Consider the following 19186-nt stretch of genomic DNA (forward strand, 5'->3'; position numbering starts at 1 on the left):
GCTTCTCTGATGCCATCTGACCCATGCTCAAATTGTTTTGTCTCCATCTCATTGTTCTGGCAGTGCACATGGCTCCTGCCTCCTCTCTATGAGATATTTCTGTGTAGTCCTAAAAACCACTGCCATCAGCATCATCTCAGTATCTTCATCCTGTATCAAGCAAGGGGGCAGTCAGAATGTCTGCTCTGCCCTACTGGCATCTATCCACTCTTCCAGGTGCTTTTGGAGACTCAGAGATTCACATCCACTGAGTTTTTCTTCTTCAGGACTCTCTGTTGGATGGTGCTGACCACGTTTGGTGAAACCCACAGCCCACGCAAACCGAACATATCAGCAATAGGAAAGAGGATGTTTAGTATTTGTCTCGCAGTGTCCTCCATCATGGCTTCTGAGCCACCTCCAGTATTGCTCACTCTGTAACTTTTCAGTGAGAAATGCTTTTAATTTAAGCTCTCCTGAGGCTGCATGCCAGCACAGAACTCTGCTTGGCTGCTCTAGTGATACTTGGGGCAAGTGTGCCGCAGCAGTAGCTGGGACAACTCCTACTAATTTTCTGTGGAAGCCCCACTGTATTTATGGGTGGAGAAGACAGGGGAATGCTTGCTCTCCCACTTTCCCCCATGTTGTCCCAAAAGTCCTTGGTGGATCTTTGATTAGGTGTAGGTCAGAAGAATTTCCACATCGTGACCTTAATAACTGGGGTTGATTGGCAGGCAGTCTGCAGAGAGGGAGCAGCCTGTCCCTTTCATCTCCCTTGGTGCCGTGCTGGGACAATGGGCCAGCATATTTTCCTTGTTGTTCCTCATTTGAAAAGGGTCTGGTATCTCTACTAGGTACCTGTGACATGGGGGTCTTGATTGGGGTCTCATAAAGGGCCCTGTCACTGTGTCCAAAGGCCAGGAATACAAAGGCGGTCAGTGGGTGGGGGTCTCAGCTGACCACTGAAGAAGGGAGGGGAGGGTCCTGGAAGCAGTGGAGGGAGAAGCAACCCCTGATGGGAGACTTTAAAGGGGGGAGGGGGGGAGGAGGCGGCCCATTTTTGTCCCGAACTCATCAAGCACATCTGCAGAATTGTCCCAGCCTCTGCCTCCCAGTTTCAAAAGAAAATGATCGTTTGATAAACCGTCCTGATTCACCACTTTCTCACAAGGGAGGGAGACCCACCTTTGACCTCTATGATTTCACATTGGGCCCAGCTCCCCCCCATCCAATTGCTGGAGAAACTTTGAAATGCATCCCTTGTGCTCTCTTTCCTTCTCCCTCTTTCCCTTTACTCTGTCTTCCCCTTGCTATTTTTTTTCTCTTTAGTCCCCCTCCTCCTCTTCCCACCACCCCCACCTTCCCCAGTCTCCCGCTTTGTAGAAAAGCAGGCGTACTGCTTTGGAGTTTAGGCAAGTAATTAGTAAAATCTTTTCTGCAGCACAATAAAACCACAGCCCTTGGCCTGCATATTCCCACAATTTACATACTCGCGGGCATTCGAGAAAACAAGTGGTATTCCCAGTGCATCGTTGCCTATGAAAATCATTTGGAAGGCAGGGAGGGGAGGGTGCTGAGACCCACTCGCTCCTGCGAGCTATAGGAATGTGCATGAATATATTAAAATGTTTTCACACAATGCTTGTATTTTCCAATGGGAAGAGGCATCTTCTGGATGAAAGGCGGCTGGCCCAGACACAGACCTCTTCCAAACGTTCTTTCCCACTCAGGGTTTGTTTGCATGGACCAGATAGAGAGGGGGCCTGGAAGGGGAGGAAGGGGCAAGGCTGCTGTCCATGAAGAGTAAATCTTTGTGTGCCTCTTACCCGCTCCCCATTTGTGGTCTCAGAAAGTCAAATTATGAGGGAATTGTGTCTGCAGAGGGAGGCAGGAAGGGAGATCATCAGGACTTTCTGCAAAAGGTTTTGGAGGCATTGCAAACGTAGAGAGGAAATAGCTTGTAATGGACCATATAGTGCTGTGACCAATGGGATTCAGTGGCTGCAGCAGGAAATGACTGAGAAGGAGCTGACTATCTTGAGCAGTATTAGCAAAGTGCCTATTAATAACAGAAAACACTCTTGCAGTACTTTTCCATCTTTATCTTACTGTCAAGAACAGGATACTCAATGCTCAATCTGGGCAGCATGTCCAGCTGTTCTACTTTTTCCAAGAGGGTGGTTGTTCCAGGCAGTGCCACCAGTGGAACCCAGCAATTTCCACTCCTTTTCAATCAGGGCCCACTTAGTTGCTTTTCCTCCAAAGAGGTTCTTTGGTCACTTTCAACTTACAGGATGTTGACAACAGGTGTGTGGTGAAACTTGTGTCTAGAGAGTGTAGATCTATGATTTCCTTTCTAACAGACAAGAACTGATAGAGAAAATTGAAGTGAAGGGAGGGAGAGACTGAACACAAGTAATGAATAGCTTGGCTTAGGAGCAGGGTTTGTATGTTGGGAGGACTGTGGGTTCAGCTCCAGGAATACTGTTTTATTTGAGAATACTGGGGCAGGCTTCAAAGAGGCTTTGCTTGGAGGTACCATGGTGGCTGCATTTTTTATTATTTTTGTTCAGTAATAGTCTTTTGGTTACTTTGACGGCCTTTGAAATTTCTGTGGGAAGTAGTGTGGCACCAGCAAGGACATCTGGATGTCTTTTCCCTATGTGCTGCCAGCTCTTCTGGGTGGATGACCTGTCCAGATGGGTTCTGCCCTGAGGATTTATATGTCTGTCCAGCCACAGCCATGGCAGCAGAAGTTTATGGATGCCATGAAGAGCTATTCCAAGACCCATTGCTACACATCTGAAGTCTCTGCTCTCCTAAGGAATTTTTAGAATGCAGACTCCCAGAACAAGGCACAAGCCATTTAGAGAGGAGTGGGAATGCTTTATTGAGAATTTCTCCTCAGCTGAGCCAGCTCTTCATGTCCTTTCTGACCAGACTCTCCCTGTGACAGATGAGAGAAAATGTATTCCTCAAGACCTACAAGGAGCTAAACAATTTAGCATCTCAAAAACTTTTGCAAAAGAGTATCCTGCATGGCAGTTGTTCCTAAAATGGATCTGCAGAAATAGCAAAGCTCTGTAATGCTGTTGCTCCTGGCTGGCCTCCACTGGTCATACTGGTGTTGGTCATGGTGCAAAGGTCTCTAACCTTTTGTTGGAAACAACCAACAACCTAACTTGCAAGAGGGCTTACTTCTTATTTTTAATTATTGTCTTCCCAATTCCCTGCTCCTCCCCTTCATCTTTCTGCATTTCTTAAAGAGGCAGTGGAGGGAAAAAAGCTTTGGTTTTTGTTTGGGAAGGGGGTTAGCAAGGGCGACATGGCCCCTGCAACCTCTCATAGGGGTGTCTTGTCAGGGCGCGGCATGGAGGGCACAAACAGATCATAACCTTTAAATGAAAATGTGATGGAGGGGAGAGATGAAAGCAGTGAAACAAATTAGATACATCTAGAGGGGGTGCTCAACTGGAGAAAATTAGCATTTCTTCCTAATTGGAGTGCAGGGCATTCCATTACAGGGTTTCATTACAAGGAGGGAAACACTGGGCCTCTTTGGAGGATTCCCCCCTGCCCTTGGTTTTTCTAGATGTAAAAAGAAATATATTTGGAGAGAACTGCAAAAGTACTGAATTTATCAGAGTGAAGGTTTCAGACTGCTGCAGGAGGAAGAATATAGTAAAGCACCAGTTCTTTATTTATTAAGACAAGAAAGCGATGATTGTGTACACGTGAAGGCAGTTGCTAGTCCTAGTTTTCCTGAAGGAAACTAAAAAGTATACAGGAGGCTGCAGGTGATGATAACTTTCTGATTCAAGTTTTGATTGCTGAATCAAATTTCTAGACTACCCAAAATGAACTAGTTTGTTTGAAGCAAAGGGGTATGTTTTTGATTATGATCAGTGGAGTCAGTTCAGACCCGTTTTATACTGCATATCAAGCCCATGCTGTACAAAACACTTGTTTAATGTGTGTTTGCCTGATTCTACCTATAACTAGAGCTGTTGTATCCAACAGAAATTTGCATATATCCCTGGGAAGACAATGGCCAACTTCCAGCACAGAATGTCTGGTGGCTGCTTTGGGGCTTGTGCACAGCTTTGTGATCCAAATAGCTTGTGCCAGCTTGAGGAACAGGCAGACGTGGATATGCTTTATATGTACATCTCTGTGTGTGAATGGGGGCAAGGAGTAACTCAGAAAGAATTCAAGGGACAAGGTTTTGCATTGCATTTCCTGCTTAGAAGAGAGGGGGACAGTTTCTTTTTTCCAAAGCATAGATGACTGGATTATTTATTAGTCAGTGCTCTCAGGAAAGGCTGTGGGGAAGAGGAGAAGGGAGAGGAAGAAGAGAAAAGCATACTTTCTTCAGGTGTGTGGTATGTAATGTATGTTGCTCTTCCAATCTACAATTACAAACTTTTCTGTTACAGCTCAAGAGAGGGAATACATGAGCGTATTAATATGGATTTTAGGAAATTGCTGAAGGAACGGCTCTGTCTACAGAGAAGGTGTTTCCTGGCAGAGGGGGAGATGTTTGCAGCAGCACTGCCTTCATCCTGGGCAGGCTCTGTCATCTGTGTGCTTGGGATGAAGTTGCAGATGGTATGAATTTACAGAAGTCATAAATGTAAATCTCTGACTTATCACTTACTGCTGAATTTTGGCATTTTGACACAGAGCATAGCACTGCCCACAGAAATGTCTTCAGGCTTAGAGAAAATACTGATAAAAATGAAAGCATGGCTCAGAGATGGGCTTCTCCTATATTAGGTCTGGCACATATCAGGATGATGATGTCTCCCATTGCAACATTCTCCTTGTCACTTCAGTCCCCACAGAAGATGCTTGGCAGACTGTTTAAAATAAGGCAAGAGGGGAACAGGACCAGAGAGGCTGAAATTTGGAGAGGAGCAAATGAGTAACAGAAGATAGTCATCCTTGAAGGGAAACCAGTTCCTCTGAAGAACAGGAATTTCTCCTTTATGTGTGCATCTGGCTTGAATGCTAATACACTTTCAAATGGAGCATGCCAGAGTGCCTCTTGCCTGTAGCTAAGCTTCAGTTTCCTTGGGTTACTGGCATGATGAATCTCTGCTGTGAGTTAAATCGGACACTGGCAACGTGGACGGAATTGTGTGGCTCTGACTCTTCTTGGCTCCTTTGCCTCTGGTTTCTTTTCAGAGCAGTGTGCAACTGTTATAGACTGGAAGGCAGAGTGGAAAGTCTGTTCTTTCTGTGCAGTGTTGCCTGTATTGTGTTCTGTGGTTCATTATCTAGGATTTGCCAGGCCTTCTCTACCTTCCCTCCCAACTGTGTGGAACACAACTGCTGCAACCACTTTCTTGCTCTTTAGAGGTGTTGTGCTTCATGATGCTCCATTCACCATCCCTACATGTGGGATGTACTCTTACTGCTTTGTAGGCATCCTCACACTTAGCAGGTGCAGGGCTAATTTGCGATCAGGTATTAAAGTCAGCTTTTAATGTGCATTGCCCTGTCTAATTAGTAAATTCTTGTTCTTTCCCCTCTGAGATTGAAGTACGTATTCCTTTAAGTCTAACCGTCCATCAAAGAGGACTTGAATGAGGCCCTGCTATGGTTGGTAGACACAGGCAGCTAATGACAAGAGAGAGCCCATTTCCTTTGTGAAGAGAGACTGTACCAAGGTGATTTATAGTCCCAAAGATTTATTAGTGTGGGGGCTGAAGAGTCTTGCAAGCTGGAACCCAACAGCTTAGGTTTTTTTCAGGGGAAAAATAAATCTGTGTACCTCTTCCCTACTTCTGAAAGAAGTGAACTCATCAGTAGCAGCAATTGCAGACTGAGCTGGGCCAAGCAGCAATTGCTACTATTGCTGTGCTTGGTGTCTTCCTTCTGGTGCAGCTGTGTTGAGCTTTACACCTGTGCTTTGTTCAGTGACCTGTTTTGGCTGTCCAGGCTGATTTAATGAGGGATGGGGATGGAGCAGGACTGTCTGATCCAAGAGTTTCTCTCTTGCATCTGATTTTCTGTCTTGGCCTAGAGCATGTTTTCATTTTCTGTATACTACCCCTGGATTTTCTCCTCTTTGACAGTGGAGAAGCAAGGGAGCCTGCTCCAGATATTAGAAAAGTAGTAATGTTCCTCTAATATCTGTTTTCTAATGGTCTCAGAGCAGAAGGCTGTGGAGGTGAATAATGCCAGCAGTTTTGAAAGTGATTTTGTAAACTCATGGATAACAGGTTCATAATGAGGAACTAGGTGGGGATACACTCTTTAAAATCCTTAGTACAGAAACTGTGGATGGAAAGTGAGTGACCAAAGAAGGTTGCCAAGCTTACATGTTCTTCCTGAACAGCATCTGCCAGTATCACTGGAGATGAAAAAGGTGATCTTGATGGGACATGGCTTGACAAAAGAGGGAATTTCTCTTCTTCTGGCCATGGTGGGTCAGTCCAGCATACTTCTACCCCAGCATTTGTTGTTCAGCAGTGGTCAGTAGTAAATGTCTGTGGAGAAAAGGTAAGAAACAAGAGCAAAAGATCCTTTCCTGCCTATTTCTTCCCAGCTTCCAATTAGGAGAGGTTAGGGTTTCCCTGGCTAGACTTTTCATCTGGACCAATGTTTCTTTCTTGTTTGCAGAAGATAGCTCTGTGAGCAGCTCATCTCTTCTTTCTGAACCTGTTAATGTTCTGGGCTTCACAGGCTTCTTTCAAATTCAGTATTGTGTCCTGAGGAAGAAACGTGTTGTTCCATTTTTAAACCTTTTGCCTGATTGTCTTATGTGGTTGTACAGTGAATGATTACTCTCTCTGGATACCCTTCAATGTTTAAAGTTTTAATATTTTTCCCAAGCTACCCCAACTCTAGTATCAATGGCCTTGTGTGAAGCAGTAGCAAGCCACAACTTGCAGGTACTTGCTGGCCAGTTTTTTGGAGTGGAGTTCATATGGAGTGGAGTTCAGGCATCCCTGAGCTGTGGTAAGCTCATCATTTCCTCCCAGTGCAGCCTCTGACTGGAGTCCACAGAGATGCAGCCCAAAGTGAATTGATGGCCATGTAATTGGTCCTTGTGTATTCACATGATAAAAGATGAGTGTCAATTTCAACTGGGACACTTGTAACTGGCTGCAGAATCAAATACTGATGTTTGAGTAACGCGCTCATTTCAGTGTAGGACGTGTGAGTGAGCTTGGTTTTGGCATTTCTTTGTGTGGGCGTTTGACTTAACAAATAGAAGTTGTTCTTTTAATAGCTGTGTTTTTGGATGTGACTTCTTAAATTCTCAGAGCACATGGAAATAGTGCAAGCAATGGAAAGGAAAGGAGGAAACTGTGGTTTCACACTCCTACCCGCAAAGCTGTCTATGCATTCAAAGCTTCCAGACTTCTGTTCCTTGAAGTGTTGGAGGACTGACTGCCAGCAGGTTGTCCTGCTTCACCTGGACAACAGCTTACTGAGTGGCAGGAGTCAGTGTGGTACTTAATATCCCTTTATCAGATATTTTTTGTCATGAAAGGACGATGTATGTTAGGTAATCCTCTGTTCCATTGCAGATTTTAGATGTGTGCCTGAAGAGTCTTTTTCTCAGTCCTTTCCAAGGCAATCCTTTCCCTCTAATACCATTTTATGTGTAATTTTCCCCCAATATACTGACATAAAGCATTGTAATAAATTACTACTCACCTTCTTGTCTTAGCATTTCCCTATCTCTATGTCATCTATTTTGTATGATCACTTTCCTATCTTGATTTGGCTTATCTCAGTTTTCAGTGCAATTTAATAATTCTTAGCCTGCCTTGCAGCTCAGCCTGATTACAGATACTGAAGGTGATAATCTGTGCTGTGAAACTGTGCCTTATTGATGTCAGCATGGTTTGAACTCTGGCTTCTGCAAAACTTTTCCAGGGAGTTTTTGGGTGGTTTGGGATCTGTGTCAGAGGTGGCCATGAAACGTCTTTATGCCTTAGATGTGTATTATCTGTTGACGAAACCTTGTATGTCGTTCTCTGCATGCAGGGCTGGGGCTTTCTGGCCTGACTGCCAGGTTTGATTTCTCACTCTGGTGCTTGCTCACAACCAAGCATGCCCTGAACCTGCAGATGGGGAGGAGGGGTTTTATTCAGGATCTTGGTTGCTTAAGGCTGAAGAGTTGACATGCTCCAAACACGTAGTATGAAAACCCTGAAGCAAATCATATTGTGAGTGGAGAACTGGGGAGGTGGAAGCTGCCCAGAGCTTTAAGGGCAAGTGGATTAAGGTTGTTTGCAAGTGTGTCTGTGTCAGGACTGCAATGATCAGCACAGGAAAGCTCTAGGAGTCATTTCATGGCTGAGTTAAACGCAGATGAGGCTTTGCTTCCCTCCTCCACAGAGCACCTGTGTCTCCATGCCTCAGTGTCCTGGCCCTCTCTGTGTGTAGCATGTGCTCCATATACATGCCTTTCCCCTTTCACCTTTTCTGGTCTTTGACTTCTTAAAACCCTCTGAGCACTATTTCCCTCTCTCCTGATGAAGAACTCATTTAGACTTAATTTGTAAACTGTTTGAATATCACAAGGCAGAGGAGGAAGACCAAGCACTCTGTTTTTGTGATTTGGGTTCTGTCCCCTAAAAGCATGAACAAGTATAGCTCCTGCCCCTCTGCATGGTATCGAGAAAGAACTGCTGCCCTGTGTGCTAAGATAAGGAAAGTAAATATTTGACTCCACTTCTTCCTCAACATCCTGATCACTTTTTTCAAAATTCTCCTAAATATTAGAGCTTGAATTTATTATATGTGTGTCTGTATAGTAAAAGGGAAAAGACAAAAATAATTTGTGGCTTGTGGCACCAGTAAAAGAGATTCCTTCCACCTCTACTTTTAAACTGAAACATTCTTGATTTTTAGTTGTTCTGGCAGACTTGAAAGGATTCTCCCTTCCCCCTGACCTCACTGGCATGCATGGATTGCTGCTTATTGAAAAGTAATTTTCTGTCATAGATTCTAATGGAAAAGTTTATATAAAATGTCATTCTATATATATACATGCATTTCTAAAACAATACTTGTTAACTGAAAACTTTACCAGTCACATCTGAAAAAATACTGGGATTGGTCTTGGCAGTCCCGAACCTTAAAAAATAAAAAGGCGATATTTTATAAATAGAAGAGATTTTCTTCCTTTGCATCATGATTCTTTAAGCATTTTGTATACATGAGCAAATATTTAGACTTTTGTCCAAAGCAGTGACAGCTGGTATATTTACTTAAATCAATTCCATATGTCCTTTTGTAGGGTGTGAGGTTATAAGAAGAAAAAGCCCTGGACCACATAAAGTTTGTGATAAAGTGTGACCAGAGATGACATTACATATCTTTTCCCACTGGGCAGGGAATGTTTACTCTGTTTCTCTGCACAGGCTTGAAATTGGCCTGGTCAACATAGTCCTACTTTTATTCATTCTTGGTGTCTGCTTCTCAGATGCTGGCATGGATTTCACAGCAAGCGTACTTTGTCCAGAGGTGTCAAAAGTTGCTTCTAAGGAAAAGTCTTGAGAATTGATGGGTCAAAGGCACACTGTATCTAGCTGAACTCATCTGTCTGTGACAAGAACTTAAGGCATCTTGGGTGAGGCTGAAATAAATAGGATTGAAATTGAAAAATGATTCTTTCTGAAAGAGTCTTTCATAAAATGTGATAGAAATAGATATGGCCTGAAAAGAAACCAGAATCATGGGGTTGAATCAGGCAATTTGCTTCTCTAGTTTGCAGCCTGCTGCAGCATTGTGTCACATTGTTGTATTTTAGGCAGCTCAGAAATTAAAAGTCTGTGCCCTGGGGGTTGTGCTGCCTGCCTGCTCCCTTCCTACAATTGGAGTCCCTGAGGATGTCCTTTCCTTGTCGTCAGGATTGTTGTAATTGCATCATCTCCTAGGGCTTGCTCAGCACTCCAGTGTACCTGTCCTTTGGTAATAGTGGCATCTTTTCACTTCCCTGCTGGATCTTCACCTGGCCTTCATTGCACAATCAGGACCAAGCTTTTAGATTACGACAATTCTTGCTTTCTACTAGGATGTCGCAGTAAGAGACACAAGGTGAGTTTTTTAAAACTTTAAAATCAAACAAAAAATCCCCCAGACCCCATTGCACTGAAGCTGTGATCATTAATCCAGCTGAGCAGCAGCTTTAACTTGTCTACAAGTCCTGACAAGTCAGGACAAGCATTTCTATCCTGAAGGCAATGGTGATAATTCAAAAAAAACACAGATGCTAACAAGTCCCGAGAATCAGCAGGGGCAGCATGCCACAGACAGGATGGCAGTTTCTGGCTTGTGGGACATCTGACATCAGTCTGATTTAACACAGGAGTGATACACTGGTAGCCAAGTTTTTTGTACCCACATGCAGCAGGTTTCCTGGTAGTTTTGCAAAACCAAAGTAGCAGAAAGGGAGACAGAACAAGTGAGGTCCCCCTATGAAAAACAGTTCTGGTTTGCTAATGGGAGATGCCTCAGCAAAAAGAGAATGTGGAGCCTTTTTTGCTGTCCTCCTGGTTATGGTTGTTGCCTGACTTTTGGAGCAGATGCTGGAGGAGTTGACTTACTTTTTGATGATTTTTCTCAGCAATCAGAGTTCTCACTCTGTCCTCACAGTTCTTGCTGTCCTATTTGGGACCTGCACTGTCCAGCTTATTCTCCCTGTGTCTATTGCCTTTCTCAATCTCAGTGTGAAGGTACTAGACTAGAAATCCTGTCCTGGGAGCATACGCTACACCAGGCCTTCCAGAATCTGTCATGCATCGCACCCCTTCACATGCTTCTATTGTGCATCACTGGATCTCTTTTCTCCTTTATGGCTTTTTTGGCATCCTGCACTGCCCTGTTCCACAGGCTAGGGGAAGGATGCCACGGGCTGACTTCCTCAGTGCGTGTCCCACCGCTGGCTGTGCCCCAGCCATGCCAGGCAAACTGTCCCGCTCCCACCCCCTCCTCTTGCTCGGCCCAGATTGGAGCCCCGAGAGGTCTTTGTCCGCCTGTTGAGAGCAGCCCCCGTTCCTCCATTCCCACATGGCACACCCTCCCCAGCAGCCCTCTCCCCATTCAGCAGTTTGGGCTGAAAGAACCTTGGCTAATTACGCGGGGCTGAAAATTACCACTTTGCTGTGTTTTCCTGCTGCTGGGCCCATTTGTGTGGGGCCTGTAGTTAGAGGGAACAAAGTCCCCCCCGTGGAGCCAGGCAGGCCCCAAGTGTGAAGCTACAGGTACAAGCAAGAGGGGAATGAAGGGAATAATTACCAGCTTCTCCAGGTGAAAGCCCCGTTAAAACTTCAATAAGCCAATTAGGGGCCAGGGTGTGTGTGCGGGGAGAGTCTCCCCCACCTATAACTGATTCCCACCAGGCAATTAACAGAAATCATTTCACGGAGGGGAGGATAAGAAATGGCTCTTAGAAATTGTCTTGAGTTGGGGGGGGGGCTGAAACAGCACGACTGCTGCAATGGTCCTCATGTACTCCAACCTCCTTGCTCACTGTGTGGCCTGAAAATGTTGGTGGGGCTAGGAGGAGAGGGAGGAGGGAGGGAAAATGGCAAAGAAAAAGGAATCGCTGGAGCTTTACACCTGGGCAGGCTTTGAGGAAGTGAGGGCTGGAGTTCAGAGCTTCTTGTAAGGCTGTGTGTGGGCTCAGAGCCCCAAGCTCAAGGAAGCTGCTCGGTCTGGGGAAGATTGAGCTCAGGGTGTCTTCCCCATGAGGGCGAGAGGGAAGGATAACAGTACTGACCAGAGCAGGGAGGGGAAACGTGATAGGTGTGAAGGCTGGAGGTGGGTGTGCAGGTTGGTGAGAAGTGAATGCCAGGCCCTCAGAGATCTGCCCAAGGTGCATGATAGTCTGCAGGTACAAATGGTGTCCAGTGTCTAATACTGTGCATGTATCTCATCCAGGGATCATATTTTTCTGCTTCTCAGTCAGCAGCTTCACCTGTTCCTTCCTTTCAATTCATTCAAAAAACCCAGGGAATTTTTTCAAGACAGAGATTTTATAAAGTTATCTTGCAACTCCCATGCACTGTACTGCAGATATCTTGTGCAGCAGTTGGAGGTAGAACATGCTGTCTGGTGGGTACCTCTCAGGAGGTACCATTGGTGTTTGAAAGGCTGCTCTGGGGAGTAGAGCAAGAGTAGAGCATAGGATGAAGTTGCTACAGATGGCTGAGATTTCTGTAGTGATGTTGGAAGGGAGAATGCTTTGTGTGAGTAAGGAAGTTGAGACATCGGCTGTGGTTATTTCACCTGCACTTGAAAAAGAAACAAAAAACCTAAATAAACCTTTAACTCCTCAAAACACAAATGTAACCTTAGTAGCCACTTTCTTTGACTTTCTGATGTTATGGTTTCTGAGCATTAAATATGTTCTTTGAGATTTTGTTCTGGTTACTGATAAGCTGATATAACTGTGCTGTAGTGGTGTTTTATCACCTAGCCTCAAACTGACCTGAAAGTGCCCAGATTTCATCCTTTTTCTTCTTTTTTTTTTCCTCCCTTTCTTTTTCTTCCCAGAAAGCTGTCTGTGGTAGGAATAGAGAGCTGTATCTCTTGCACAGCCCAGATTTTAGACTCAGAAGTGATTTCTCAGTTGAGTCATGTTTCTTTATTATTCAGCTGCTAAGATGTAACCCCAGTGGTTGCCTGCAGAGAGCTCTGCTCACAGAAAGGCCTGGTAGGCAGGCACAGACAAATCAGTTTTGGCACAGACTTTGATTTTTCGTACAAGTTATTCAGATCAGTGCCTGAATTATGTTCTGGATTAAATTTCTGTTATGGTTAAGGAGTCTCTTTTTTCCTGTAATAACAGTAATAACCTGAGCATCATTTGGGGTTTAAATTTGGTCTCGAGAGAGATGAGGAGACCTCTGTACAAAGACCTCTGCATGAACAACTACTCCATGCCTGGCAAGCCCAGAGGACTGGGGAGTGAGGAAAGATGATGTTGGACATAGCATGTAAATATGTATTTTAACACTGTTAAAAATAGGTTTTTAAGACTTTTCCTTCAATAAAGGAGCAGGTTGATTTCAAGTACTTCTATAGCTGCAAAAGCAGTTCTGTTTGAAGTTCTGAAGAATGACAGCAGCACTATGAAAAGCACAGTTCCAATATTCCTCTCATACAGGATCACTCAGGATCCTCAATCAACTTTTATAGAGCTAATCTGAATGTGTTCCTCTTTTGAACATTTGCATCTTCATAAAAACGTGTGTCATGTGGAGTATTGGGGAAAGCATTGATACTTAGATGTGAACAGGCCTAGGAACATCAGGACTGTTTTGTGGATTGAATCACTAGTTTCTAATCAAGGGTATTTTCCCATTCAATGCTGTAGTGTGGAAGAGCGTGCATGTGTTTGTCTTGTCTGGAATCTTTGTCTTGATGTCATTGAGCTCAGTTTTTCTCCAGAAATGAGGACTATGCTCTGTGTCCGGTGGCTTTACAGAACTTAACTGCTGCAGGGCTGCTGAAGGGACAGTGATCAAGGTTGCAGGTAACTTGGGCACAGAGTATGGGGTGAAACTGCAAAGAAGTGAAGGCAGGGTGGAGGTGTCTAGGTTGGACACCTGCTAAGCAGCTTGCAAGAGTAGAGGTGTTCTGTCTGCCATGCCAGGAATTGGGCTTTTGGGGACATGAAAAGCTTTTTCTCCTCTTCAGCCTGAGTGTCTCTGAAGTCTGGAGGAAGACATGAAGTTAGAAGTCAAGGAAGAAGGCTGGAGAGGTGAAGCTGATGTTCCCTCTGTCATGAGACATGAAGTATATAACTTGGGGGGCAGCGACACCAGCATTTCTTCTATCTCATGAGCTGGAGTTCTGCCCCAAATGTGACTTTGTTTCAATCCAGCATCTCTACAGTGCCCTTCAGTACAAAATGTAAATGCTGTCCTTCTGGGGACCACTTTTTAGGGGTCCACTTGAGGTGGCATATGAATGAGTTATTAGTCCATCTGTTCATGCATGTGTCACTGGTGCTCCTTGCAAGAGCACAGGATTTCCTCTTGGAGCAGTAGTGGTTGTCAGCATTGCAGGGTTCATGGTCTTCTCTATGCATTTTGCTTTCTCTCTGTGCTGAGTCCGTGGTGGGGTATGGCAGAGCTCTTCTGTACCTGCTCTCATGTATATCAGGAGCACAATTTAACTCTGAGTTGACTGGTGCCTTGGGGGATGCTGTAGCATGCACTTGAGTTCAAAGAAGTAGCAGCAAACCTGCCAGAGCTTTCCAGTCTGGAACAAGCCTGGCTATTTGCCTTCAGCGGCTGGGTCTTTTCGGCAAGGTTATTCAACAAAGGTGAGGCTGTGCTGCAGTGGGATTCTTCTGCTTGCTCAGGTGAGCTTTAGGTGCACTGTCTTACCTGCTGATTTTTGCTGAATTTGTGGTTACAGAATGTTAACATATAACCCAGCTGTCTTGACTTCTGAGATACTGAAGATGCTTGGTTCAGTTCTCTGGTCATCGTGTGAGAAGTACAAAATACAGCTAAAGGAACTGGTCTAGGACAGTGAAGGGGCAACACCAGCCTGGCATGACCACCCAGTCCTGTGTTTGTCCAGCATTGCCTGCATCTAAAGCAGGCAGGATTTCTTCCACATTTGTGGTGCCTGCTTGCTCATAAAGAAGGTGCTAAACTGATGCTGTGCTGTTTTTTTTTTTTTTCTCCTTGCAAATTAAATGCCCCTGGGGAACGAGCACTTGCTCCCCTGCACTCTCTGTCTCTCTCCCTTTGTGTGTATCTGGTCTGTTGGAGAAGTCTCAAGCTGGAGGTGGCAAAACTCGCTGTGCTGGGTTTCTGACCCCCTCCTCTCCCCTTCACAATGTTGTTACTGTTGCATCTGCTCTTCAGCAGGGGCTCCATCAAGTTTATGTGACCTTAGCACTGTATTCATGCTGGAGGAGTTACCTTCCATAATGATGTCAACTGATGAGGCTGGCGGGATGGTGGCGGCCGCGATAAGACATGACATGTTCTAATGATTCGCCTTAGCGAGCTGCGTGTGTGTGTTGGGGGGGCACAGAGGGGCTTGGAGAGGGGAGGTGGGGGCCCCACAGGTGCCGACAAAGACTTTGACCTTTGCTGCTATAATATCAGTGTTTCACAGGCAGGGCGGTTCGGTAACCCACTTTCAGCCCATCAAAAATTGATTTAATTGCAATTTTTTCCCCCAATTAGGAGCACTGGAGCTTAACTAATTGGAGTAATAGAGAGTAATAAGGCTCTGATAAAAAGCCTTCCTCTGCCTCCTTTGTATCTTGTGTCATCGCCTGTCAGAGGTCAGAGAGCTTGCATATTCTATTAGGCAGAGTTGCCTTCATTTGTACAAATTAGTTTACCCAACAGTAATTAAAATGCCAGTGCGGGTCGGGGAGAGCTGAATACAATTGATGGGCACGTTGGTGAAGGATTTGACAGCTCCGGTGGCCTCCCTTGCCAAAGCGTGTCAGTGCTGAATCAAAGGCTACACAAACCCACAGACCCGTGTGTTTAACCCGCAGCACCGTCGGCACCAACTGCTCTCTCTCTTCTCCTGTCTCCCTTTTGCGCTTGCTTTCTCTTCTCCTTCTTTTCTCATCTCACTTGAGACTTTTTAAAATAGATGTTTCCCATCTTTGAGCTCTCCTTTCTGTTGATCACTTTCATAACACTGCTACCAACCCCCCCATCCTGTCTTCCCTGGTTCTCCCCCTTCTCTCCCCCCACCTTCCACATTCCCAGCTGCAGAACTCTGTCAAGCAATAACTTCTTTGTTTCCCAGTCCAGTGAGTCTCCATATATAATAGTTTCCAAAATGGAACAACGATGTCCAATTCCAGGGGGCGGGGGAGAGCACCAGGAGGAAGGAATGGGCACTTGCACGTGTCAGGCAGATTCTGGACTTGAAATCCCTGAAGAGGAGAATAGAACTAGAGAAGCAATCTGTTTACAGTACAGGGAAGGGCACAAGCCTAGGGCACAGGGGAGGTGTATTGAGAAGAGGTGGGAAAGGACCTGTTTTATCCAGGTTCCTTCGATGACTTTGCATTGCAGGATTTCCAGCTCAGGCAGGACCCACTCTAGAGGCTGGGTTGATAGTGAGGAAAGTATGTGTTGTTCAATGTGACTTGTATTTCTGGAGCTGATACTTTTTCCAAGCCTGAGGATAAACAGCATCTTTCCAAAAGGACTGGTGGGCATCTACCTCTGTCCCTCTGGTTTGTTCACATCTGGCAGTGGTCTGTCCAGGATGGGGTAAAGAGGGATGCTACATGAGTCAAATTGTAGTTGGCACCTTGGGAGCAGCCATGGGATTATTGCAGCTGGAGTGTAGCCAGGGCACTACTGCTGTTGCCAGAAATGCCATGGGATCTTCAACAACCCCAATTCAGTCAGATGGAGAGTTCTTGTGTTTCTTCCAACAGCACTGCCAGGATGTGTGTTCTCTTTCATTTCCTGGCCCAGCTTCTATTGTGGGGGGGATGATGTCTAAGGAAATGTCTCTTCTGCAACATAGAGAAGGTCTGGCTTCTGGAGAAGCAGGATCTTGGTTGTTCTGTTGGGTTTTTTTTCCCCCTCTTGTTTATCCCTCTCCTCTCTGTCAGAAGGGAGTCTTCAATAAGAAAGAGGACATCAAAGTATCATATGAGTTGGAAGATTCCTTGTGTTGGACAGCAAAAATAGGCTGTTTATGAAGTATGTGTGTCTTAATGCTGTGCAAAATTCTTGCCTTCCTGGTTTGGTTTTTGACTTAGTTTTAGTTCCTAGGGGAATCCCTGTGAAGACAACATGCCCTGTTATGGACGCCCTGCAATGGTGCTTTTTTCCCCTTTAGAAGGGCCTTTTAGGGGGAGCTTGTAGTGGTGGAAGCCAGCAGCTTTCAAAGGACAGAAGGAAGCTTAGTGGGGAAGGGGCTTTACATCTCCAAGGCCACCTGGAGACTGGCCATAGCACTTTTTGTGGTGGATGTAGATGCATCTGATCAGGGTCAGTGTCCATCATATACTTTGGGTAGATGAGTCATGCCTGCATTATTATATGTAGAGTATCCTGTACTCCCCTCTTCCCAATCTAGTCTCTCCTCAGACTGGCTGTAGAAAGCAGTGTGGGCAAAATGAATGACACTCCCTAAGCTGGTAACTCAGCTCGAACTGTTTTTCTTGGGCAGCTGGCAACAATGGTTGTGAAAAAGCTGCACTTCTCTAACTTGGAGGGTTTTCTTATGTGTGCTCTGTGATCTGTAAGACAAAAGAGCCTTGTTGAAGATAGACTGAAAGAAGCGAGCCTCATAGAAGTCTTCAGCCTGATCTTCTACGCTAAACGAAGTTTCAGAAGTTTTGGAGCCAAACTTTATATGCTTTCCTCCAATCTGCATGTTGTTTTAGACATATGAAAGCTGACTTGCATTGCTCTTTTGCCTCAAGTAAAACTGTCACCTCTGAGAGGCTTCCAGTTATGAGACACCTGAAGCTTCAAGGTGTGTGCCTGCAGATCAGACTCAAGGTGAGGGACCCTGTATCATGCCCTGGAATCCAGACTTTAAGGTCAGTTCTCAGGCTTCAGGAATTTCTCATTGGTACCCCTTCTTGTGCATGTTGTTTTGTGAATGCTGCATTCTAATGCTGCAGTGAAGGTGGCCTGCTCTTGTGGGAGAAGTCTTATCTTTGCTTGCTAATGGGCTCAGGCTGTTAAAGATAAGGCCTGCAAACCTGATCCCACTGAAGTATGAGACAAAATTCCTGTTGACTGAATGGAGTCAGCTTTACCCAGAAGAGACTTGTTTGTGGCCCTGAGGCCTGTATTCCATGCTGGAGAAAAATCTCTTTATCTAATGCTTTTTTCTCTCTTTTTTCTTTTTTTTCTCTGAGGGGTGAGGGGTAAGGACCAAGGAGGGAAAGCTGAAGTCCAGAACTGACAGCATGAGGGAGGATTAGACCTAGCTGTTCCTCCCACCTTTTTCTCCCTGTTGGTGTGCCTCCATGGTAATTTAGACCTGTGGCAACCATCAAAGCCTTGTGCATACCTTCTGCACAAAGGGATCTGTCTCCCACGTGAGAGCGTTCTCTGCTGGGACAGAGTCAGTTTGTCCCCCAAAAGAAAAATCTTAAGCACCCAATTGCCTGCTTGACTGACTCCCTGACTGCTATTGTGTTTCTAACCACAGTAATTGACTTTAGTAGTTATTAATGGATTATGTCTGGGGAGGGGGGACAAAACCCAACACCTAACTTTGTAACAGAGGGACCTCCTGACCAAAGTGTTGCTTTCCAGACATGGGGCTTGACCAACAAGCTGTCAAAGTGGGTGTCTTTTGCTTGTTTTCCTCTGAGATGGGTGACATCAGCAAAAGAGAAATGTTCCCTCCTGTCCTGGACTATGGTGGAGAGAAGGCAAGCATTGAGCAGAAATCATGTTTCCAAAGATTAAATGCTGCACACTTTCCTAATTGATCATGGTGGCTGCTGTACAGCAACAGGAATTTGATTATTTTCCATAGACTCTCAGACTTTGGTCAAGGACTTCCATGCAGAAGAGAAATGTGAGCACCCTGCAGCACCTGTAGGGACTGCTCAGTGCTACAGATGCTTTGGCTGATAGCATGTGCACTGCCATTGAGCCTGGAATGTTGCATGTAGGACATCCTGGTTGGAGACACTTTGAAATAGCTCTAGTTCTGCAGGCCTTTTGTAGCCTAAAGGGCAGCTAAGAGTCACAGAATTTGTGGACACCTCCATGGTGGTTTGAAATGGTTTGGTGTTATCTGCTTGCCTCTTTTGCACAGTGTTTTTTCAGTGCTGCTTTGACCGTACGGTTTGGAGAAACCAGCTGCTGAGCTAAACCAGATAGATAGGAGTAGGAGTCCTGAGTTCCAGTCTTGCTTCCATCTGGTCCTTCTCTGGCTTTGATTGAGTTGAACCTGTGTTCACCACTTGGCTGCTGAGTAGTGCTGAGTAGATCAGCACTTGCAGCAGCAGTAGTGCTTCTCACAGAAGTCAAAGGTGCTGCAAGAATCCATTTCTGGTGCAGTAGAGGCTTGCAGACACCTTGACTTCCAAAGAAAGAATGCTGTAGAGGATCAAAGAAATGTTTAAAGACTGCTCTAACTGCTGTTTTTATAGACATGACATTGTTTTCTTATTTTGCTTTCATCTTTCAGCTGCCAGCCTTGTGTCATACTGCAAAAGTTCTTTAGACAAAGCGTAGAGATGGCTTTTATTTAAAGCAGG

At 45.2% G+C, this 19186-nt stretch overlaps 1 protein-coding gene across 2 annotated transcripts in view; it reads left to right on the plus strand.

Annotated features, from left to right (window-relative positions):
- Nucleotides 1-19186, plus strand: part of FBXW4 (F-box and WD repeat domain containing 4) — a 60347-nt gene that overhangs the window by 26423 nt on the left and 14738 nt on the right. The window lies entirely within an intron of this gene.

The sequence above is a fragment of the Onychostruthus taczanowskii genome, unplaced genomic scaffold, assembly GCF_017590055.1.
Source record: "Onychostruthus taczanowskii isolate IOZ18803 unplaced genomic scaffold, ASM1759005v1 scaffold5, whole genome shotgun sequence".
In the NCBI taxonomy this organism is placed as follows: Eukaryota; Metazoa; Chordata; class Aves; order Passeriformes; family Passeridae; genus Onychostruthus; species Onychostruthus taczanowskii.